This window comes from Notechis scutatus, chromosome Z (genome assembly GCF_049901735.1).
Source record: "Notechis scutatus isolate UNSWTSFEM ecotype Mainland chromosome Z, rNotScu1.2, whole genome shotgun sequence".
Lineage (NCBI taxonomy): Eukaryota > Metazoa > Chordata > Lepidosauria > Squamata > Elapidae > Notechis > Notechis scutatus.
In genome coordinates this window covers 112,245,416-112,255,775 of record NC_142025.1, presented here as the reverse complement: position 1 = coordinate 112,255,775, position 10,360 = coordinate 112,245,416, and the positions used below count along the sequence as shown (strand labels likewise).

General features: G+C 40.4%; 1 pseudogene; it reads right to left on the bottom strand.

Moving 5' to 3' along the window:
• Positions 1-3,879: 3,879 nt before the first annotated feature.
• Positions 3,880-4,812, bottom strand: LOC113424178 (olfactory receptor 6E1-like; annotated as a pseudogene).
• Positions 4,813-10,360: the final 5,548 nt, after the last annotated feature.

Genomic DNA, 10,360 nt, shown 5'->3' with positions numbered 1-10,360 from the left:
CGGGTTCAGTTTGGAAACCACGTTATTGGATAGCTAGGCAATACCTCAGAAGCCTCCATTTCTACCCCACACAAGGCAAAAACCACTACAAACACCATCTTCATAATGTCAAATGGACTAGGCCCACACCCACCTTAACCTAAGTAATTTATACTTCAAAACTTACAACTGGTATCCGGTGACTCACATCCACTTTTTTATCTTCTTACGCACTCAGAGGACACAGAACTTGTGTACACCAGTTTATTGTTTCATGTCTTAATATAATCAACAACACAAGAAAGAAGTTTATTACACTCAACCAAATAATCAACTCCTCCTCCCAAAGTTCCATAAACCTAAACTAATATAGACATATATTTATCTATCCTCACTATCTAAAAAATAAATAAATAGAAAGTCCAGTCCTTCGAAGCTTGCTTCAACCGGAGACGGAAGGTGGATTCACTGCTCCCTTCACACATAAATGATGTGTCCAACCTCGCTCACAGCTGATTCAGTAGTCAACAGTACTTGGAATGGTCCATCCTAGATAGGCTGTAACTTTCCCAAAGCTCACCACTACTTTATCGGGACCAAATCTCCACTCTTAAAGTCATGCACTTGGAAATCAAGCAGCGGTGTTTGTGCCAAAAGTCCCTTGGACCTTAAAGCTCTGTAAAGGACCTTGGAATACTCATCTCTAATGACCTAAGTGCTAGATCCCACTGTAACTACATAGCCAAAAAGGCATTAAGAGTTGTTAACCTAATCCTACATAGCTTTTTCTCTGGTAATATCACACTACTAACTAGAGCATACAAAGCATTTGCTAGACCAATACTCAAATACAGCTCATCAGTCTGGAACCCACATTACGTATCTGATATTAGCACAGTTGAGAAAGTCCAGAAATATTTCACAAGAAGACTTCTCCACTCCTCTACTCGTTGTAGAATACTTTATGCCACCATACTTGAAATTCTAGACCTAGAAAACCTTGAACTACACCGTCTTCGGTCTGATCTAAGTATGGTATATAAAATCATACATTGCAATGTCCTACCTGTCAATGAATACTTCAGCTTCAACCAAAACAACACAAGAGCACACAATAGATACAAACTCAAGGTTAACTGCACCAAACTTGATTGCAGGAAATACGACTTCAGCAACAGAGTGGTCAATGTCTGGAATACTCTACCTGACTCTGTGGTTTCTTCCCCAAACCCCAAAAACTTTAACCTTAGACTGTCTACTATTGACCTCACCCCTTTCCTAAGAGGACTGTAGGGGGCATGGATAAGTGCACCAACATGCCTACCATCCCTGTCCAATTGTTTCTTTTATTTTTCTTATATATACCCATTTCATGTATTCATAACTATGTACATACTTATACCTATTATCTTGTAAGCGATTGACAAATCAAAATAAATAAAATAAATAAATAAAATAAATAAAAGAGAAAAACACTGGGACAGTCCTTGTATATATTTTCTCAGAAAAATATCTTTAAGTTCTATCACAGACATACCCACACTTCCAGTACAAGGTATTCCAAACATCATTTCATAAGATTGAAATTCCTGCATCTTTTCTCAGACAAGTATGCACTCTCAACAGAGCTAGAGGCAAACAGGGTAACTGAAGCTCTAACATTAATTTTTTAAACATATTTTTATAGTTTGGTTCTTTCTCTCCACCTTTACAGCAGATGCCACGTGTTGATAAAAATGAAACTGCCAATCGATTCCCAATTCTCACATTAGTAACTTCACCACATGAGAAGTAAAATGTGTACCTCTATCACTATCAATGGATTCTACCAATCCATATCTAGGTATAATCTGTTCCAATATCAACTATACAGTCATCTGAGCATTCTGTTAATACCAGGATGACCCAGTATTCCTTATATGAAAAATCCCACTTCAGCCAAGGACATTATATTTTTAACTTTACAGGATAACAAGTTACATACACATAACATGCTTATATAAGTGTTCAGATGTCTTTCTAGAAGGTCACATTGAGAATAAAAATGGAGTCTCTTTGGTTCTATACCTTCTTAGGTGTAACAGGTAAATATATGTATTATTTCCACATATAACAGTACATAATTTTCTGTCCCACCCACTTTCTTGGATGCACAATTTATTTATTTTTTTGAAAATGTCTGATTCCAATGCAGTGCAAATAAAATAAACCCGTTGATTTAAAAATCAATTTAACCCCTTTAAAACAATTAATTTTAACCTTAAGGCCTGGATATAGGAAAATTCCGTTTGATGGGGTGGAGGGGAAGTCTGATCACCAACTTTCATGAAGAGTTTGTGCGATATAAAAGCCAAGTCAAGAGAGCAATTAGCTGGAGCACTTAAACTTATATATCACTTCATAGTGCTTTACAGTCCTCTAAAAGCGGTTTGCAGAATCAACATGTTGCCCCCAACAATCTGGATTCTTATTTTCCTGACCATAGAAGGATGGAGGGCTGAGTCAACCTTGAGCCAGTCAGAACTGAACTCAATATGGCATTCTAACCACTGTGCTACCACAGTTCAGAAATTAAACAGAAATTGTCATCAAAGCCTCTATTTTTATTGTAAATAATTAAGCAAATAATTATTTTTTCAACTATTGTCTCCCAATTTTTCAATCACCTGTCTATCCTATGTAGAATGAAAGAGGTGTGTTTATATATGCACATCTGCCAGTCCATACTCACTCATACATGCAGCTAGAACATACGTGTGGGATTGAAGTCTCCAGTTTTACCTATTCCATCTCAAATCTTCCCAAAGTTGCATAAATTGAATTTTTAATTGTGTATGTCTTTGTTTGCGCATATACATACACCTACTGAAACAGTTTATTTAGGCTATTTGCATGATTGTTGAACATTTGTGGAATTACATAACTGATTTTACTTAATAACAGAATAACAGCAATAGCACTTAGACTTACAGTATATACCACTTCACAATGCATTACAGCCCTTTTTAAGTGGTTCACAGAATCAGTCTATTGCCTTCAACAATCTGGGTTCTCATTTTACCAACCACAGAAGGATGGAAGGCTGAGTCAACCTTGAGCTGGTCAGGATTGAACTGCTGGCAGTTGGCACAATTAGCCTCAATACTGCATTGTAACTACTGTGCCACCATAATAACTCTATAATAACAGAATAACAAAGTTACTCAGGCAGGAAACCCTGCACCATTTCAAATTGTTGTCCTATCTCTACTTGTGTTAGTTGTGGCAGTAAATTAGATCCATTTAATATATTAGGATTTAATGGTGCCCAGATGCAATGGATAGATTTCGTCCTCTCCTCTTGACTAATTAAACTGAGAGTCTACTACACAGTTGTTTATTACATATAGGTTTCTGTGTTTATTAGTATATGAATTCAAAATAGAGGTTAATGTGAGATTTCTTAAACACAAGGTGAATTGCTGGGTAAGATCCCATCTCATATATCAGTAATGATTGTCTTCTTCAGGAAGGATATTGGGGAACTATTTTGGATGTCCAGCTAGTTAATCTTCAGAACAATTCCAACTCTTTCCAATTTCAAAATGCCCTTGTCCATTAAAACACTCAGGTGTTTCAAGAAATTTCTGTTTTCTCAACTCCCACCTTTAAAAGATCTCTCTCTATTCTTAAGATTCCAGGGGAAAGAAATAAACAGTACAATGCTTATATGTAATTGGAAATGGAGATCCTATTTTGTAGGTCCTTCAGTGCCTGAGAGCATCAATGGATATTCCATGAAATTATCAGGTTTAACTATAGGGCTTTGGCACTAGAAAATGCTACTTCAAATTACCAAATAACTTTCTCAGCCCTTCAAACAAGAGATCAGGTACACCAAGTCTACAAAGAACAGTATTGTTAGGTTTTCCTTGGACCTTTAATGATGCTTACAACCTGTTAGGCTTCTCAAACTTGTTGGTTTCGTAAGATGAAGATGAAAGGAGTCAGTAAAGGAGGAACAATTGTATTAATAAGGGCCAGTTTCTTGGAAAACTCCATTTTGTTTGTCTGGGTTGGGTTGACATAGAGGAAGAGGGAGCTCCCATAGGCAATGGACACAACCATAAAATGAGAAGCACAAGTGGAAAACGCCTTCCTTCTGCCTGTAGCAGTTGGGATATTCTAGATAGTTTTGATTATGTTGATGTAGGAAACCATGGAAATGAACAAAGTCCCAAACAGTACAAGAGCAAGCAAGGAAATAACAAATTCAAGAAAACTGGTGTCCCCACACAGGAGATGTAGCAATGGTGCACTGTCACAGAAGAAATGGTTCAGGATGTTTGAGTTGCACATTGGAAACTGTAGGAAGACCGAAAATGGACCGACATGAATGAAGAAGCTTCTAATCCAGCAACAAAAAACAAGCAAGGTACATAAACGCTTGTGCATGATGGATGGATAGCGCAAAGGGTTACAGATGGCTAGGTATCTATCGAAGGACATGTCAACAAAGAAGAAGACCTCTGTAGTGCCCAGATAGAAATACAAGAAGGACTGTAAGATGCAACCAACATAGGAAATATTTTTATTGCCCATCAGCAAATGTGACAAGGTTTGAGGGGTAATAACAGTAGTGTAACCAATTTCTGTAATGGAGAAATTCCAGAGGAAGAAATACATTGGAGTGTGTAGCCTGTGGTCTACATGAGCCAGGATGATAATCATAAAATTTCCTGTAATTGTCAGTAAGTAGCAAAGTAAAAGAATGAAGAACAGGAGCTGCAGTTTTCGAACATCTGTCAAACCAAGCAGTATGAAATCTTTGATTGTCGTTTCATTACTTTTCATGGTTCCCATAGAACTGCGATCAGCAAACTGATGAAGAAGAAAATTATTTTTCTTAACATGAATACTGAGCTGAGTACATCTGCTTTGAAAATTTTGCTGGAACCAGAATTTTGTGGTCATTCAAATACCCTCCCCATAATCTCTGTATTTTCAAAGGATGATTTTCTCTGTTTATACCATAAGAAGAATTCTTCTTTCAAATGGAAAACATTATCTGTATGCATTTTCCCCACATTGTTACAGACTTGTAAAGCTTCCTTATTCAAAACATACCATGTTTCCCTGAAAATAACACCCTGTCTTATATTTTTTTTGCCACCAAAAAAAGCACCAGGTCTTATTTTCAGGGGATGTCATCCACTAAGTAGGCTCACTTGCGCTTGTTGCCCCTGGCCTCCTTTTCGCTGTCAGAGGCCTTCAGTTTTTTTTTTTTCTGTGGCTGGCAAGGCTTTCCTGAAGGCCTCTGCAGCTCCACTCCAGATCGATCCAGAGCTTTGTTATCAGCTACAGAGGCCTTGAGGAAAGCCTTGCCAGCCTTGGTGGCTGCAGAAGAAATGGGCCAGCAAGGCAGGTGTTGGGCTGTGCGAGGCCTGGCTACAATTGTCCTAAGATAAGTCATAGGGCAGCTCCACCACCCCCCACATCCTCATCCTTGCTTAATTTTTACCTATACACTCTGGTGTGGGCGGTATCTTAATTAGGGCCTATTTTGGGGATAATGCATATACTTTTAAACCTTCCTCAAAACTTACTCCTAATTTTAAGGGGAAAAAAATCCCTACAACATTTCATAGTGAAGGATAACACTATGTAAGTGAAATTTTATGTGCTGTAAATCCACAATAAAATGTGATCCAGAAGTTTTACTTCCCCAGCCCTAAATGCTTCCTAAAAAAACCTCCTGTTTTTTGGTTCTTCTAAATGAACATGGATATTTTGGACAATTGTAGACACACCTTTAAAAAATCCCTGTATGTATTCAAACAATTAAAGGGGATCAGGTCTGTATTATGTTATTTTGTATTAATTAAATTACTTCACCGGCCCTTATAAGTGAAGAAATCTTTGCTTTCTGGGATTTTTTATCATATACTCATATTATCTATCGATCTGGGCTTGAAGCAGTAAAGTGGGGAAAGATATTCACAAGGTTTGTACATGTAGACCTCAGGAGCCATAAGTTCAGATCTTTCTCTCAGACAAACCTCAGCTAAAGCATCCTTAAAGGTTGGCATTAAATTGTAGTGTTGTGCATCCTTAAAAGTTTAAAGGCAAAACAAAAAGGCTGTGGAAAGCATGGGAGGTCATAAAGATTGCATTTCTTTCTGACTCCTTAACAGAGTCAGCCTCATGCATTCTCTAGCATCATGAAGGAGTTGGAGAAGACTATCAAGAGAAGCTTCAGAAGGATACATTTGCTTTAGGCAGTAGCATGATGAAAGAATTGCTATATTAATGCCCTCAAGAGATCCTATCTGTGGTTCTTAGATGGAAAATGTGCAGGTCCTTTGGGGTATATTTCTATCTTCAGAATTGCTAAACGTTGTACAATCCAATAAGACTTTTTTAAAAAATCATTCCATCAAACTCTTACTAAAGTGTAAATCCCTCTTCCTTGTTTAAACAAAATTCCTAGAAGGGGAAATAGCTTCTCTTGACCCCAAAAAATTGTGAATATAGGCCCAATGGCCTATATTCAATGGCCCAATTTTCTTTTCAATACTGATCTTTGTGTCACCTCCAAAAACATATCTTGAAAATGATTTAGTTCCTTCAGTAGGATAGATATATGAAATCAGGGCAATGATTTCAGATATAACTTGTATGTGAGAATTTTTTTTCCTAGTATATCCTATGGGGCAAGATACAGATAGATGGATGTATAACTACATAGCTAGATAGCTCAATAGCCAGATGTTCATAGGTGGTTCAAATTGCTTGAGCCAGGTATAAAGCAAGAGGCAGTGTAGTATCATAGTTGGGGAAATGGATACAATTCAGAAAGTGTGCTGCTCCAATCACTCACACACAAACACACATAAGTGTAGTTTAGAGAGTTTATTAACATCACTCAGTAATTCCCTTCACTCAGCCTCAGAGCTGTCCCAAATAAATCCAGCTACAAACAGGCCAAGTTAGTCCACAAAGCAATGGCCAATAGTCCCCCCAAAAAAAAATGGAAAGTCACTCCAACAAATAAGTCCACCAAACTAACTTAATCCACCAGGTCAAATTGAAATACACCCACAAGAGAAATACACCCACAAATACAGCCAGAAACACACACAGCCAGAAACCTATCATGTTGTTCCCAGCAGCACCTCCAGGGGTGGGATTCAGCTGCTTCAGGCCAATTCAGGCAAACTGGATGTTAATTTTACATCCAGTTTGGTGAATCAGTGGTTCCGAAGAACAGCTGGCCCTGTCCTACCCTGTCCTGCCCCACACAGGAGTTCCCACACACCTGGTTCTACCTCCCAGGAAAGTGCAGGGAGGACTCCTAGGCCCAAAATGGGGCCCGTGGGGATGTGGCGCCCCCCGTGTCCCGTTTTGGCTCTCATGAGACTCCAGGGAGGCTTGCTAGACCTAAAATGGAGCATGGAAGGGTGCAGTATGCCCCCCTGTGCCCCATTTTGGTACTCCCGAGGGCTTCCTAGGCCCAAAACGGAGCAAGGCTGTGTGTGGCGCACCCCATTTTGGCTCCTGAGACTCCAGGAAGACTTGCTAGGCCCAAAACCCAGTGCAGGGAGGTTCAGCATGGCCCCCCTGCACCTGGTTTTGGCTCTCCAGAGGCTGCAGGGGAGGCCTTCTGGGCCCAAAACCACTGGTGGGATTCAAATTTTTTTACTACCGGTTCTGTGGGCATGGCTTGGTGGGCATGGCAGTGTAAACTGTAAAATCTCCAGTCAGAGGTTGTATTTGCTGGTTCTTTGAACTACTCAAAATTTCTGCTACCGGCTCTCCAGAACCTGCTGAATACCACCTCTGCCCAAAACGGGGCACGGGGGTATGACGCTGGCCCCACACACCATGTTGGCTCCCAGGAGGCTCCAGGGAGGCTTGCTAGGTCCAAAACCAGGCACAGGAGGTGCAGTGTGCCCCCCCCCCCGGCAATCCATTTTGGCTCTCCCGAGTCTCTAGGGAGGCTTGATAGGCCCAAAAGGGGTGCAGGGGTGTGCAGTTTGGACCCTCCCTCATTTTGGCTCTCCTGAGACTGTAGGGGAGGACTTCTAGGCCCCAAATAGGGCACGGGGGTGTGGCACAGGTCCCACCCCACCCTATTTTGGCCCCCAGGAGGCCCCAGGGAGGCTTGATAGGGCCAAAATGGGTGCAGGGGGATATGCCTCCCTGAGCCCTGTTTTTGTTCCCAGGAGGCTGCAGAGAGGGTTACCAGACCCAAAACAGGGGGTGTGGGGGATGTGGCAAAAGAAAGAAAAAAGACAAAGAAAGAGGGAGGGAGGGAGAAAGAAAGGGAAGAAAGGGAGAAAGACAGGGCGGAAGAGAAGAAAGAAAGAAAGAAAGAAAGAAAGAAAGAAAGAAAGAAAGAAAGAAAGAAAGAAAGAAAGAAAGAAAGAAAGAAAGAAAGAAAGAAAGAAAGAAAGAAAGAAAGAAAGAAAGAGGGAGGGAGGGAAGTGAAGAATAAAGGAAAGGAAGGGAGAAATAAATAAATAAATAAGAGAAAGAAAGAAAGAAAGAAAGAAAGAAAGAAAGAAAGAAAGAAAGAAAGAAAGAAAGAAAGAAAGAAAGAAAGAAAGAAAGAAAGAAAGAAAGAAAGAAAGAAAGGGAGGGAAAAGAAAATGAATGAGATTTGGATGGATGGACAGATGGATAGAGGGTGGAAGGGAGGCAGAGAAAAGGGAGTGGAAGGAAGGACCATGAACCCTGGCACTAGATGCAGATTTAGCTTTAAAACAGCACAGCAATCTAGGACTTGAAGGGACCCCAGAGGTCATCTAGTCTAACCCCCCTGCTCCAAGAGCATTGTTAAAGTGAGTTTCTCTCTTTTGACCCACCCAGTCACATGACCACATAGCCATGCCTACCCAATCAGATGACCACATAGACACGCCCACCAAGCCATGCCCAGAGAACCATTTTTTGAATCCCACCACTGAACACCTCCCTCTGCCTGACATGATAAATAGTTTTTAGGGCAGCCCATTAAGATGGGTGGGGCCTTCTCCTGAGTAATCTGGCAGATCTCCGTTGCTCTTGTCTTTTCTCTACCCTGCGTTCTCTCGGATCCACCACCGAAAATATCTCCTCCTCCTCCTTCTCTTCCTGACTATCCATCCTTGCAAGCTCTCCCCTCCATCAATCTCATTTTGTTGGCTATTCAGTCATTAATTAACCGAGTTCCTGACGTGCCAGGAATGAGCCCATCCTCCCTTGAGATGACCTTCATGGGAGAAATTGAGGAGTCATCAAAGGAAGACATCACAAAATCTCATTTATAGTTCAAATACACTAGGAGGTTTAAGGGCAGGCCTCTCCCCCTCCCTCCCTCCCTCCCGCTCCCCCTCCCCCTTTCTTTCTTTCTCTCCATCTATAACCAGCCTCAGATTTTGTTTTTAATGTTGGAAGGTCTTCTTGAACTTCATGGCAAAATTTGCTGTTGGTGGGAGGAGAGACCCAGTCTACAGTTCCTACTTTAGGAGAAACCACAAGACTCAGTCCCTTCTCTCTTAACATCTTCAGTGAGGCACTGGATTAAGCAATCGGATAGTTTGGAGTGATGCTGATGTTATCCAGCTTTGTATCTATAAGACAGTTATATACAGAAATATAAATGGTAGACAAAATATCTTCTTCTTAACTCTACATAGAGAACTCTGCAATAAATAGCAGACACAAGGAGAAAAAACACAACCTCTATAATGTCAGCCTTTTATAAACACCTCTTTAAAGGGGTAGAACCCATCCTTAAAGAGGCAGTATCCATGAGGATTCATCTTCAATTGCATTATCCTTACATTGCATCAACCTTATAGCAATTGCCAGCTATTAAATCTTATACCTCAACACAAGGTCCCTTCCACCTTTGTTATTCTACTCTGCTCTGCTCTGCTCTGCTCTGCTCTGCTCTATTCTACTCTACTCTACTCTACTCTACTCTACTCTACTCTACTCTACTCTACTCTACTCTATTCTAGTTTATGACAGGCTGCATCTAGCAAAGCCAGGCTAAAGCTCAGGATGGCAGTTCTGACAGATGGGCACTTACTTTCTGTCCCCCTTTGAATAATTATATTGAGTTTTTATTATACAAAAAATTTACTTCATATTCATATTTTGTATTTGGGTATGTAGGAACTCAAAAACAGAAACCTTCTATTGCAAAATTCCTTGGAAACAAACTATCTCCATATAACCTTTAAAAACCTTTAACAAAGACCAAAGAAAGGAGGAAGCTTGTTAAAAGAAAGATCCAACCTAGAAGTAAGGTTTTCTGATGGTGAACACAATTAACTTGCCTCTGATAGTTGTAGATGCTTCACTACCAGAGGTTTTCAAAAATAGAATGGACAACCTTTTGACTGAAATGAGG